This window comes from Rattus norvegicus, unplaced genomic scaffold (genome assembly GCF_021556685.1).
Source record: "Rattus norvegicus strain SHRSP/BbbUtx unplaced genomic scaffold, alternate assembly SHRSP_T2T unassigned-0000115, whole genome shotgun sequence".
Lineage (NCBI taxonomy): Eukaryota > Metazoa > Chordata > Mammalia > Rodentia > Muridae > Rattus > Rattus norvegicus.
In genome coordinates, this window is record NW_028238836.1 from 332,501 (window position 1) to 347,695 (window position 15,195).

Below are 15,195 nucleotides of genomic sequence, written 5' to 3' on the forward strand. Positions count from 1 at the left end.
ACCCAGGGCCTTGCGCTTGCTAGCTAGGCAAGCACTCTACCACTGACCAACTGAGCTAAATCCCCAACCCCAGTACTATGTTTCCGCCCCCTTTGGTTTACATTCAATTCTCTCTCTCTCTCTCTCTCTCTCTCTCTCTCTCTCTCTCTCTCTCTGTGTGTGTGTGTGACAGGGGAGGGTCGGCCTGTCCCTTCCATTATAAGCAAACTGAAGGTATCAATTGGTCAGCTGAATAGTTCTCTGCTTTCCATTGTTCTCACCATCTCTCCAGTCGTATTTTTTATAAATATTGAATATTAAATATATGTGTGTGTGGGGGGGGTGTGGCTGTGTGTGCATGAGTTCCTAGGTACGAACCTGAGGGAGGGAGGGAGGGAGGAGGGAAGGAAGGGAGGGAGGGAGGGAGGGAAGGAAGGTCGACCAGTCAGCCTCCTTTCTTTTTTTTAAAAGTTATTTCCTCTTCTTTTCCAGAATTATTTATTTTGTGACTATGAGTACACTGTAACTATCTTCAGACACACCAGAAGAAGGCCTCATCCCATTACCGATGGTTGGGAGCCACCATGTGCTTGCTGGGGATTGAAAACTCAGGACCTCTGGAGGAGCGGCCAGGGCTCTTAACCGCTGAGACATCTCTCCAGCCCTCTTTTCCAGTTTTAAATAAGCCTCGTTAGTTGAGCGATCTGGGGAGTTGCTTTTCTTTCCAATTTGTGTGTGGGGGGGGGCAGCAATGGATCCAGTATCCAATTCCCCTTTCTCTCGATAACATCTTATTACAGTAAGATGGCTCGATTTCATTTGCAATTACTTTCTTATTCTAGACGAAGGTTGATGAATAAATCTTCTTGTCGCTCCATGAAGGAGGAATAAAATAATATTTGGCTAGGTCTATATTCCTTCATTTTTATTTCTCTTTGTTTCTTGTCCTTTCTTTAAAAGAAAGAGGTCAACAAATCGGTGTGTACCACCACCACCACCACCACCACCACCACCACCACCACCACCACCACCACCACCACCACCACCGAGTTGTAGGGATCCATTATGTCTGTCTGCCTGTCTGATTCATTCGTGTTTATTTAAACGTCCTCCAATGATGGTTGTGCAGTGAAAGAAATGCGTGCCCGAGCTCGAGCTCGTGCGCAAACACACACACACACACACACACACACACACACACACACACACACACGGGGGGGGGGCAATGGGGGGTGAGGAGGAGGAGGAGGAGGAGGAGGATGAGGAGGAGGAAAGCTTGGGTTGGAGTGGTTTGAGGATTTGAAGGTTTAGCCCTGCAATGTTCCTTACAACTTAAAAACTTTGTGACACACAAAGCGATATTCATTTTCTCCTTCTACTTTTCACTCTGTAGACCAAGATGGCAGACTATATCAGCCTTTGTGGAATGTGACCTTGTATTGCTTTGCCCTACTCTGCTCTGCTCTGCTCTGCTCTGCTCAACTTAACAGACGTGTTTTTGCTTTTGTTTATGATTTTTGCTTGCTTGCTTGCTCGCTCGCTCCCATGACTTGACTGTGGTTTCCCTTTCTATTACAGCACGGTGACCAGACTGCCTTGGGGTAATCAGAAAGGAGGCCAGAAGCAGTCTTTTTCTGACGCACTGAGACTACATACCAGCCGATTTGGAGGAAAAGATATCCCTCTCTCCCTCCCTCCCTCCCTCCCTCCCTCCCTCCCTCCCTCCCTCCCTCCCTCCCTCCCTCCTTGACCCATTTTCCTCTTTCCCGATACACTCAATAAATTTAAAGTAAATCAATGAATCAAGTCTCTAGTAATTTATTTGTTGGGATTTATTTGTTGGAAATTATCCCTCCACACCTTCGCCCCTCCCCACCACTCGAGGATGTCTCCCTGGGGGGGGGGGGGGTTGGGTGGACTCGTGTAGGCATACCTCTCCTCCCTTGGCTTTCCGGTCACTTCGCTCCAGCATACCTAACTCTTGGAAATGGTAATAGAGTTCATGACACACCCTCACAGAGAGAGGAAGAGTCCGATCGTTCACTGATTCGCTCTCACCCAGCCTCGCCCTGACAGCTCAGGCATGTCTAAATCCGAATGTGGGCAATATTTACATGACTTGACTTGGTGCTTCTAACTTTTTCTCTCTCTTTTTTTTTTTTTTCTTCTTTAGTATTTTTTCTTTACCCTACAAACAGCACACTGCAGCTGTCTTCGGACACACAGCAGATCGATCCCATAACAGAGGGTTGTGAGCCACCATGGGAATAGAACTCAGGACCTCTGGAAGAACACAGTCAGAACTCTTAACTGCTGACTCCATTATTTCCGATTAATGTTTAATGTTTATTTTATTTTATTTTATTTTATTTTCGGAGCTGGGGACCGAACCCAGGGCCTTGTGCTTCCTAGGCAAGCGCTCTACCACTGAGCTAAATCCCCAACCCCAATGTTTAATGTTTAAATAAATAAACCTTGTAAAGAAATTAAGCATCTTAAAACCATAGGCATGTGCATCCCCTCCTCATTCGTTCATTCCCTCGCTCATTCATTCATTCATTCATTCAGACAGACAGACAGACAGACAGACAGACAGACAGACAACAACCAAAGTCTAGCCTTTAACAAAGCAAGAAAGCATACCCTGCGGGACGCACAGATGAATTCCTGAGGCTTACCCTGCAGAGCTTACATGAGGCTTAGTAAAGGACTGACCTGACAACAGCTACCTACATACGTTGAAAAGTCTACCTGGTATTGACGGATGATGACAAACTGTATGTGTGATACAAAACTGTATGTGTGGTTCCCCTTATAACTCATCTCGAAGAGCCCAGCTGTTAGGGGCTCGTTCTTTTGAGGGAAATGGAGGCTTTTCATCTTTCCCAAAGCTCCTCCTAGATCCTTTCTGTCCATCTGTCCATCCGTCCGTCCGTCCGTCTGTCCGTCCGTCCGTCCATCAAATTCTACCCTAGGCCTGCCCTTAGGTTGGTGGTCGTCCATTGAGTGCTAGTGACTTCTGACTTGTCTCTGTCTTCCCCTCTGAGAACTGTATTTAGATCTGATGCAGGCACGCAGGCAGGCAGGCAGGCAGGCAGGCAGGCAGGCAGGCAGGCAGGCAGGCCCTCCCTCGTTTTGAAACAGACAGACAGACAGACAGACAGACAGACCAAAGGGTCAATGACTGACTGCACTTAAAGGGGCTGTTGACTCCTCTTTGGAGTTACCGCTGTTTAAAACTTGCTTGATAAAATAAAGTCATCGAATCCAAACTACGCAAAGGGGACACTATAACAAATTACGACTGCTTGTGTATATAGAAAACAGGGTTTTTCTTTCCCTTATTCCATTATGTATGTTTGCTTTTCTTCAAGAATAAAACCGGCTAGGTGGTGCCTCGGAGCTGTTTTTAGGGTCCCTTCGGGCCCTGCCAGCGGGAGCCTGGACCTCTGAGGCCAGAGAGGGTGTGCTGTATCCCCGGCTCGCTCCCTCCCTCCTGGGATCAATCTAAAAAATGGACAGTTTTGGACACAAGCTTAAGTAATGTTCAGCTCATTCATGCAAGAGAGGTGTAGGAAGGACAACACCCCCCACCCCCACCCCCACCCCCACCCTACCCCCACCCGACCAAATAATACCCTAACCAATAAAAACTAGCTCCTTACTCCTCCGCCTGAGGATTTCTGCGGTCTCATGGTTTGTTCTTGGTTGTTGTTGTTGTTGTTGTTGTTGTTGTTGTTGTTTTGTTTTGTTTTGTTTTGTTTTGTTTTGTGTTTTTCAGACTTTAAGACAAATGTAGGGGTTGGGGATTTAGCTCAGTGGTAGACCGCTTGCCTAGGAAGCACAAGGCCCCGGGTTCGGTCCTCAGCTCGAAGAAAAAGGAAGAAAAAACAAAAACAATAAGACAAATGCTTGTTGTGATTCTCATTTCATTTCAGAGCTGCTATTCTCTAAATCAGAAGGACTCCCTTACAATTCTTCATGGGTAAACTTGCTTTACATCCCACACATCAACAACAAAAAGAATTCAGAAAGTGATGGACCAATCTGTTTGGGTGTTTCTTGCCTGCTTGACCTTGACTCGCACAAGAGAGCATAGAGAATAAAATAAAGTAGGTGGATGGAGAGATGGCACCGTCGTTAAGAGCACTGATTGCTCTTCGGTCCTGAGTTCAATACCCAGCCAACACATGGCGGCTTGCAACCATCTGTAATTGTCAATCACCCTCTTCTGGGGTGTCTGAAGACACCTACAGGGTACTCGAATAGACATAAAACAAACAAACAAACAAACAAATCTTTAACAATTAAAAACAAAAAGAATAAAATAAAGCGAAGGACCCGCCTTGGAGACCTGCCCGGTATTGCTCAGAGTCTACTTTTTAAAACACAGAGATAGGGGTTGGGGTTTTAGCTCAGTGGTAGAGTCCTTGCCTAGCAAGCTCAAGGACCTGGGTTCAGTCCTCAGCTCTGGGGGAAGAAAAAAAACACACACACACACACACACACACACACACACACACACACACACACACATATAGATAGATAGATAGATAGAGAGAGAGAGAGAGAGAGAGAGAGAGAGAGAGAGAGTTTGACAGCAATAAAAAACAAAACAAAACCACTTTAAAATACAGAGATGTAAGGATACTCAGAGGCTCAGAGGAAGCAACCAAGTGTTTGTTATATGGGTGCCAACAATATGGTTCATCTCTTCTTCTCTTCCACGTGGCATGGTGGCCAAGGTGGTGTCCCACAGTGAAAGGAATTGAACTACAGCACACAAGCAAGTCTCCACTCCAGACATGAATAAAACTGAATTAGGCTAAATGTACAATGAAAGGAAGCCAGGTGTTCGTGCATGTCTTTATTTCCATCATTCAAGAGGCAGAGGTGTTTAGAACTGTGTCTCTGTGAGATAGAGGAAGGCAGGCAGGCAGGCAGGCAGGCAGGCAGGCAGGCAGGCAGGCAGGCCTGATCTAGGTACTGATTTCCAGGTCTATGTGCAGACACCCCTGACTCAAATAAAGGAGTGAAAAGGAAAAAAATACAATTCACCTGAAGTCCAGCCATCAGATGCAGTGAACTAGAAAATTGGGATTCTCAACTGAGGCCTGTTCCTCCCTCCCTCCCTCCCTCCTCCCTCCCTCCCTTCCTTCCTTCCTTCCTGGCTTACAGACAGCCAGGTCCAAGCCAAAAGAGTCCAGCAAGGAGCTTAGAGACTATGAGAGAGTGCACAGGTGTTCTAGGGAGGAATCAGCTCACCACCCAGCATCCCCATTTGGGTTCTGTGCAATCGACACAGGGAATTGACAATCTGGAATTTAGTGAGAAATCAAACAAGGGACACAGAATGCAAAATATTTATTTACACAGCAAGTGGGTCAGTTGGATTAGCAAGCTAGGACACCCACCCCCGACCCCATCCCAGCCCCCTACCACTGCCGGGTCTCCTTCCTTGTTATCCCTTTCTCATGCCTCCCTCAATATGGGCACACAGGACCAGGAACATGTTTCTCTCAAAAACGCGTTTTCTGCTGTGAACTCAGTCTGGCAGAGAGTGAGTGGGTGAAGGATCTAAAGACCAGAGGGTTTATTAGAGAAGGCTACCTCACAGTGTTCTTCACACCAGGAACAACAACAACAACAACAACAACAACAACAACAACAACAACAACAGCAGCAGCAACAGCAACAGCAACAATGAATCAACAAATGGTGGACAGGAGATGAGCAGGGATGCTGGGGGATGGGAGGGAGGGTAGGGCTGGTGAATCTGCACCTCCCTGAAGGTCTGCCTGTGAAATACTGGTTGATATATGCCTAGTTGAGGACAATATTCCCCTCTCCTGTGGTTTTCAATGGGAGATGACTTCATTGCCAGAGACTATGGAATTGTTTCCATTTTCCCTTCAAGAACTGTGTTTAGATCTGTTACAGACAGGCTCTGGGTTTTGAAACAAACAAACAAACAAACACACACACACACACACACACAAGAGAGAGAGAGAGAGAGAGAGAGAGAGAGAGAATAGAGAAAAACAGAGACAGACACAAGAGAATTTGATCTCTCTCTCTCTCTCTCTCTCTCTCTCTCTCTCTCTCTCTCTCTCTCCCCCTCCCCCTCCCCTAGTTTCTCAGACTGGGTTTCTCTGTATTCGTCTGTAGGGCGGGAAGGACTGAAACTCTCAGATTCACCTTTCTCTGCCTCCCTAGTGCTGCTTTGATGGTAGTTTGGGGAGATTGGGATAGGAAGTAAAAAGCTTGAGTGCTGATATCAAAGCCTCCCCTCCCCCCCACATGCATGCATGCATACACACACACACACACACACACACACACACACACACACACCTACCTGTCTCTTCACACAGTTATTAAAAACTTTTAACTGTGATCTAGAAAGTGTCTAGATCATAGGAGTCAGCACATCCTCTCCATACAGAAGACACTGACTGACTGACTGACTGACTGACTGACTGACTGACTGACTGACGGACGGACGGACGGACACACACACACACACACACACACACACACACACACACACAAATACATATTTATATATTTAAAATGATGCTTAAAAAAACCCCGTCTTCCTGTATAACGGAGGTTTAAAGGAATCTGGCTGACAGCACGTTTTTGTGGTGTTTTAATTCCTTTTTTTTTTTTTAACCAAATAGGAGGGAGATCTGTTGTCCCTTTTATTAAAAGCCAAAGTATTAAGTGGCGAGCCGATGTTTCAACTTTCACCATTCTGTTCCTTTCACCAAAAAGAGGGGTTCTTTGGCTTTTCCTTTCCTTTTGAAACAAAACGAAAGGAGGAGCTCGACCAGTTGGCCTAGCTTCCCTGTTCCTTTTCCTCTTCCATGGTATGCTCGATGAAATAAAGTAAACAAATGAAGTTTCTAGTTATGTATTTGTTTGGGAGACCCGAACTATCTCTCAGAGTTGCGGGTGTTGAGATTTAGCTCAGTGGTAGACGCTTGCCTCTTTCCCCAGCTACGGAAAAGAAAAAAAAAAAAGAAAAAAAAAGAAAGAAAGAGAAGAAAGAAAGAAAGAAAGAAAGAAAGAAAGAGAAAAAAAGAAAAGGAAAAAAAAACGAGAGAGTTGCATCTCCCCGCCGCCCCCCCACACAAGGCCTCCTCCCTGTATGTGGGGGGAGGGAGGGGTGGACAGGAGCTAGCTGAGAGGGGGTGGGGTGGGGCGGGGCTGGAGAATATGCAGGTTCCTGAAGGTCAGTCGGGGAAGTGCTGCTGCTGCCCTAGCACGCTTCAGTGCCTCTTTAGAGTTTAGAGTTTTCTAAAGTTTTCTGCCTGAAATCAGCGAGTGATGATTTCACTGTGAAAGTGTCTGATCATCGCTCTCGCTGTCCTGTCAGGGCTCCGGCTCCTGGCAAATGTCTGACTGAAGGAAACCTTAGTTAGACTCACACCCAGCTGTTTGGAAATGGTAATGGAGTTGATAGCACACCTGGGGGAAAGAGGCAGACTCCCTTTTGCTCACTCTCAATTCCCAGCCTCGCCCTGCCAGCTCGGGGATTTCTAAGTAAGGGTGAATCTGGACCATATATGTACAGGGTTTGGCGTTTCTGATTCATGTTTAATGTTTAGTTAAATAAAGCTTGTCAAGGGCTGGAGAGATGGCTCCGAGGTTAAGAGCACTCACCGCTCTGCTCTTCCAGAGGTCCTGAGTTCGATTCCACAGAAACCACATGGTGGCTCACAACTCTGCAAAGGGATATCCCATGCACTCTACTGCCCTGTGTATGTGAAAAGGGCTTTAGTGTACTCAATGTAAGTGAAAATAAATAAGTAAACCTTTAAAAGAATGAAACAAAATGAAGCTTGCAAAGAAATTGAGCATCTTAAAATGCCAGGCACGTTTATCCTCCTTTTATTTTATTTCGTGTGTGGATCACATAACCACAGAGGTGGTTCCCCTTCCTTAACCTCGACAGCCCAACTGGGACAGAAGTGCAAACTATCATCTACCTATCTGGGAGTGGAGTGGTTGGATACAGGGAGATGGAGCATTTGCAGTTAGTAAAGTTCTGATGTCGGTTTTTATTTCCTTTCATTTTTGGATAGATATCGGGAGCCTTTTTTTTTTTTAAGTACAAATTTTGTTTTCTGTGCAACATTCTGATCATAGTTTCCCATCGCAAAGCTCTTTCCAGATCCTTCCTCCCCATCCACCACCCCGTACTAACCCAGGCCTGCCCTTAGATGTGGTTGATGCATACCCAGGTGAGTCTCCATTGGAGAAAGGACGATATTCCCATCTCCTATGACTGTCAATGGCCGATGACCTAAATGCCAGTGACTTCGGACTTGACTCCATTTTCCCCTCTGAGAACTGGGTTTGGATCTGTTGAACGCAGGCAGGCCCTCGGTTTTGAAACAAACAAACAAACAAACAAACAAACAAACAAACAAACAAACACACCAAAAAATATTTAAAGCAGGCAACAACTGCCTGCACGCCAAAGACTGTTGACTCCTCTTTGGAGATAGTACGATGTGAAACTTGCTTAATACAGTAGAGTCCACACAACACAAAGGGAACACTTTAACAAATTATGAAGGAGAGAGGGGGGTATGTTTATCTACCTCCTCTTGTTTCTCAGACTAGAGATTTCATCTTCCTCTGTCTCTCGAGTGCTGGTGGCTTTGCTGCTGGTTTGGGGTTGGGATAGGGATAGGAAGAGAAAAGGCTTGAGTGCTGATTTTAAAGCTCTCTCTCTCTCTAAAGCTCTCTCTCTCTAAAGCTCTCTCTCTCTCCCCCCTCCTTCTCTCTCTCTTTACACACACACACACACACACACACACACACACACACACACACACACACACACACACACACTGGGGAGGGAGACAGGAAGCCTATCTAGATGCAACGTGAAGAAAACCTATGTCAGATGAGTTAATGGCTAGGGAACTGTTAGCTGGCTAGTCTGCCATTTTGTTGCAGTTGCTAGTATTATAAGGACACTTTCTCATTGGTTGTTTCTGCTGTTGCTGCCAGAATTCATTACATATTCTGTTAGGCTCTTCTGTGTGATAACACACTCAGAAACCGAACACTGTAGGAGTCAGTCTAACTGCTTTCTTTGTTGTCTAGTTACCCGCAATAATCTTGGACCTGAACTGAACACCCAGCAGCACTTCCCGCACCCACCCATGTATAAGCTTTTATAACCTGGACCACCAACACTAGAGCGACAGGGCAGACAGAGACTATTTGGAACCGGACTTCCATTTTGAGTTTTTGTTTGTGTTCTTGTTTTTTTCTCCTGTCCTGTCCTGTCCTGTCCTGTCCTGTCCTGTCCTGTCCTCTCTGTCTGTCTGTCTGTCTGTCTGTCTGTCTGTCTGTCTGTAAATCCACACATATAGTTCTTTCCACATCTTATATCTCAAAACAAATAATGCTTGCTGTGATCCTCATTTCATTCAAGGTACTACTCTCTAGACCAGAGGAGCCCCTTACAATTCTCCACAGGTAGTGATGACCGGAGTGTTCAGTGCGACTAAGCAGGAATTATATGGTTGCCGCCATTATGCTTGATCTTACCGAAGGTAGGGTTGCGGGGCATGGTTGCCACGATGGCGACCAGTAGACCGTGATTGAGGAGACGGAACAATAATTAACCTACAATTCTCCCTCTCGGTCAACTGTTTCTCTGTCACTCTCTGTCTCTCTTCCCTCCTTCCCTCCCCCGTCTCTCAGACCTGAATGAGCATTGGAACTAAAGTAAATGTACATGTGAAAAGAAGCCAGGTGTGGTGCTGCATGTCTTTGATTGCATCACTTGAGAGGTGAAGGTGGGTAGAACTCTGTGAGCAGGCTGCAGACCTGATCCAGGTACTGATTTCCAGGGCTTTTGTGCAAAGACCCCTGACTCAGCTAAAGAAATGAGGAGGAAAATAAAGAAACAGATACAATTAACTTGGAATAAACCAAACAAACTAAGAAAAAGGAAAGGCAGTAATGGAGTGGCCTGGCTTACAGAGGAGGGGCAGACATTTATCTGCCATTGCCTCCTCGGTTGAACACACAAACACACGCATGGGGGAGGGGGAGAGACAGAGACAGAGAGAGACAGAGAGACAGAGAGAGGAAGAGAGACAGAGACAGGGAGACAGAGAGAGAGAGACAGACACAGAGAGAGAGACAGACAGACAGAGACAGAGAGACACAGAAAATTCGATCTCTCTCTCTCTCTCTCTCTCTCTCTCTCTCTCTCTCTCTCATCACAGGCTGAGCTCAGGACAGTGAGTTCCACCTCACTCAGAGAAAAACTCTGTCTCCAGTCACCCTCACCCACACGCCTTCAAAATGATCCATTGTACTATTTTAGATTTATGTCTGAGGAGCCCCTCTCCCTCCGCCTCCTCCTGTTACGTTGTAGAAACGTTTAATCCCAAACAGGGCTTCTCTCCTACCCTGCCTTGATGATTCTGTTCCTGGATAAAAGATACACAAGCTTTATTATCTACAGGAAGCCTTAAATAGCACTAGAAGACCTGGGCAGGCAGATATCTACCCTCTAGGTTGTTAGTTTTGGGGGTTTTGTTTGTTTGTTTGTTTTTGTGTTTTTTGTTGTTGTTTTTAATTTTTTTAGATTTGTTTTTTATTTATCTGAGTATGCTGCAGTTATCTTCAGACACACCAGAAGAGATCAATCAGATCTCATTACAGATGGTTGTGAGCCACCATGTGGTTGCTGGCAATTGAACTCAGGACGTCTGGAAGAGCAGTCAGTGCTCTTAACCGCTGAGCCATCTCTCCAGCCCCTGTTGTTGTTTTTTGTTTTGGTCAAAAACCTGGATTCTCGGGGTTGGGGATTTAGCTCAGTGGTAGAGCGCTTGCCTAGCAAGCGCAAGGCCTGAGAGAGCAAGGTCCCCAGCTCCGGAAAAAAAGAAAAGAGGAAGAAAAAACAAACAAAACAAACAAAACAAAAAAAAACCCTCTGGATTCTCAGGAGCTGTGTGGTGTGTCCTCTTATGTTCTGGTGCCCTCTTCTGGCATGCAGACATATAGGAATCAGAGAGAGCCCACATTTTTGTCCAGGAACAAACAAACTGCCAAACTGCCAAACAAACAACAAAGGATTGTAGGTTTTGACTGGCTCTGTAGGTTTCAGAGAAAGGCAGGGCAGACCTCTGTGAGTTTGGGACTAGACTACTCTACCGAGCAAGTTCCAGGGAGGGATTCCACAGGAGCACAGTGGACTGGACAAAATTTTGACTTTGTAATTTTATTTTTTGCCCAATTGGGATTTATGATTTGATTGTCACAAAACTTATACCTTTCATTTTTATTTTATTTTCGGCCAAAATTTCATTTTCAGTTTCACTTCCGATTTAACTTTTAATTTCTTGTCGCGCTTATGTTCGGATCGAGTTAATTCTCTGGGGAGCTGTGCCCTTGCCACTGGTGCTGGCAGAAGGGGATCCCGAGATCTAGAGGTTCTGTGTGGTGGGCTGTGTGGCAGAGGAAAAAATGAAATTAAGAACATATATAAATCTATGGATTTGTATAAGGAGAAACGTATGGTATGGTGGGAAGATGTAAGGGAGAGAAAAATAAAAAATAGATAGATAGATAGATAGATAGATAGATAGATAGATAGATAGATAGATAGATAGAGTGATTCATGCTCCCAGCCTCCTATGTACAGAGTTCCCCGAGGCGTTTTTACTCGCCAAATAAAGACTGCGGTGTTTCCCAACACACCATGTGAATGTCCGTGGCTGTCGAAATTATTTCATTTATGTTTTTCACGTTTGTCGTCCGTGTCACTTCAAGGCCATTGTGACTTCAGTCTTGTTATTGATTCATATATGCTTTCTATTTCTTTTCATTTTTCAAAACCTTTTTGTCTAAATTGTATTTGTCATTCACCTTGATTTAAACATTTATTAAAGTCCAGTTTGCCATTTATTCGTATTTACTCGTATTTTATTATTATTTTATAAATTTATTCCATCATTTCGTTTCAGTCGTCTATATTTGCCCTTCATCTCGTTCCCGCTTTTCTTTTTTTTCTTTTTCTTTTTTCTTTTTTCAGAGCTGGGGACTGAATCCAGGGCCTTGCATTTGCTAGGCAAGCACTCTACCACAGAGCTAAATCCCCAACCCCGTCGTTCCCACTTTATGTCTGTTAACATTTAATTGTTTTATCTCCCTTGTCCTTCTGTGTCCCTCGTCTTAATTTCTGCTTTATTGTTTTCTTTTTTTTTTTAAATTTATTTATTTAACGCATGTGAGTACACTGTAGCTGTCTTCAGACACACCAGAAGAGGGCATCAGGTCTCATTACAGATGGTTGTGAGCCACCATGTGGTTGCTGGGATTTGAACTCAGGACCTCTGGGAGAGCGGTCAGTGCTCTTAACCGCTGAGCCATCTCTCCATCCCATCTGTTTTATTGTTTACATCGCACTTACTCTGTTTTTATGGCGATCTATTAACTTTTTTCCATGTCAGTCGTCGGTATCTGTTGATCACCTTGATTTTTTTTTTTTCTTTTTTCTTTTTTTCGGAGCTGGGGACCGAACCCAGGGCCTTACTCTTGCTAGGCAAGCGCTCTACCACTGAGCTAAATCCCCAACCCCGATCACCTTGATTTTTGTTTTATTGTTTATTCACATTGACTCTTTATTCATTATTATTTTTAAAGTAAAATAAAATAAATAAAATTTAAATATGGTAAAAATATTTGTTAAACAGATATTAAAAGGGAGGTCTACAGCAGATTTTTAAACTAACGGGCACACACACACACACACACACACACACACACACACACACACACACACACAAATTTCTCCCAGAGGTCCTGAGTTCAATTACCAGCAACCACAAGGTGGCTGACAACCATCTGTAATGGGATCTGATGCTCTCTTCTGGTGTGTCTGAAAATAGCTACAGTGTACTCTTACGCATAAATAAAATAAATAAATCTTTAAAAAAAATAAAATAAAATATGAGGTTGGCTCTCTTTGCTCCTCTCTTTGCTCTTTTGCTCTTCCTCTCTTCCCCTCTTCCCCTTTGTCCCTTCTCTCCCCATTCCCCTCCCAAATTCTCTCCACGTGCTCATGACTGGCCTTTACTCTCTTCTTCTACCTTTCTTCTCTCATTAAACCTCTCCGTGGAGGGGGAGGGGTGTGTGTGTGAGTGGGGGGAGGGGGGAATGAGGTTGACCAGTCTTCCTGTGTAACAGAGGTTTAAAAAGGAGGCTGGTCGACAAAACGTTTTTGTGGTTTTTATTCTCTCTCTCTCTCTCTCTCTCTCTCTCTCTCTCTCTCTCTCTCTCTCTCTCTTTCTCTCTCTCTTAATCAACTCGGAAGTCGATCTGCTGTCCCTTTTATTAAAAGCCAAAGTATTAAGTGGCGAGCCGATGTTTCAACTTTCACCATTCTGTTCCTTTCACCAAAAAGAGGGGGTTCTTTGGCTTTTCCTTTCCTTTTTGAAACAAAACGAAAGGAGGAGCTCGACCAGTTGGCCTAGCTTCCCTGTTCCTTTTCCCCTCTTCCACGGTATGCTCGATGAAATAAAGTAAATAAATGAAGTTTCTAGTTATGTATTTGTTTGGGAGACCCGAACTCTCTCTCAAGAGAGAGTTGCATCTTCCTGCGCGCCCCCCCCCCACACACACACACAAGGCCTCCTCCCTGTATGTGGGGGAGGGGGGGGTGGACAGGAGCTAGCTGAGAGGGTGGGGTGGGGCGGGGCTGGAGAATATGCAGGTTCCTGAAGGTCAGTCGGGGAAGTACTGCTGCTGCCCTAGCACGCTTCAGTGCCTCTTTAGAGTTTAGAGTTTTCTAAAGTTTTCTGCCTGAAATCAGCGAGTGATGATTTCACTGTGAAATGATGTCTGATCATCGCTCTCGCTGTCCTGTCAGGGCTCCGGCTCCTGGCAAATGTCTGACTGAAGGAAACCTTAGTTAGACTCACACCCAGCTGTTTGGAAATGGTAATGGAGTTGATAGCACACCCTGGGGGAAAGAGGCAGACTCCCTTTTTGCTCACTCTCAATTCCCAGCCTCGCCCTGCCAGCTCGGGGATTTCTAAGTAAGGGTGAATCTGGACCATATATGTACAGGGTTTGGCGTTTCTGATTCATGTTTAATGTTTAGTTAAATAAAGCTTGTCAAGGGCTGGAGAGATGGCTCCGAGGTTAAGGCACTCACCGCTCTGCTCTTCCAGAGGTCCTGAGTTCGATTCCACAGAAACCACATGGTGGCTCACAACCCTCTGCAAAGGGATATCCCATGCACTCTACTGCCCTGTGTATGTGAAAAGGGCTTTAGTGTACTCAATGTAAGTGAAAATAAATAAGTAAACCTTTAAAAGAATGAAACAAAATGAAGCTTGCAAAGAAATTGAGCATCTTAAAATGCCAGGCACGTTTATCCGCTCCTTTTATTTTATTTCGTGTGTGGATCACATAACCACAGAGGTGGTTCCCCTTCCCTTAACCTCGACAGCCCAACTGGGACAGAAGTGCAAACTATCATCTACCTATCTGGGAGTGGAGTGGTTGGATACAGGGAGATGGAGCATTTGCAGTTAGTAAAGTTCTGATGTCGGTTTTTATTTCCTTTCATTTTTGGATAGATATCGGGAGCCTTTTTTTTTTTAAGTACAAATTTTGTTTTCTGTGCAACATTCTGATCATAGTTTCCCATCGCAAAGCTCTTTCCAGATCCTTCCTCCCCATCCACCACCCCGTACTAACCCAGGCCTGCCCTTAGATGTGGTTGATGCATACCAGGTGGTCTCCATTGGAGAAAGGACGATATTCCCATCTCCTATGACTGTCAATGGCCGATGACCTAAATGCCAGTGACTTCGGACTTGACTCCATTTTCCCCTCTGAGAACTGGGTTTGGATCTGTTGAACGCAGGCAGGCCCTCGGTTTTGAAACAAACAAACAAACAAACAAACAAACAAACAAACAAACACACCAAAAAATATTTAAAGCAGGCAACAACTGCCTGCACGCCAAGACTGTTGACTCCTCTTTGGAGATAGTACGATGTGAAACTTGCTTAATACAGTAGAGTCCACACAACACAAAGGGAACACTTTAACAAATTATGAAGGAGAGAGGGGGGGGGTATGTTTATCTACCTCCTCTTGTTTCTCAGACTAGAGATTTCATCTTCCTCTGTCTCTCGAGTGCTGGTGGCTTTGCTGCTGGTTTGG

At 45.0% G+C, this 15,195-nt stretch overlaps 1 long non-coding RNA gene across 1 annotated transcript in view; it reads left to right on the forward strand.

Annotated features, from left to right (window-relative positions):
- LOC147997549 (uncharacterized) overlaps nt 1-1,781 on the forward strand; it is an 18,244-nt gene extending 16,463 nt beyond the window's left edge. Inside the window, exons 2-3 of the long non-coding RNA XR_015647759.1 lie at nt 472-669; nt 1,558-1,781. This is a non-coding gene — a long non-coding RNA (uncharacterized LOC147997549). The remainder of the gene's footprint in view (nt 1-471; nt 670-1,557) is intronic.
- Nucleotides 1,782-15,195: the final 13,414 nt, after the last annotated feature.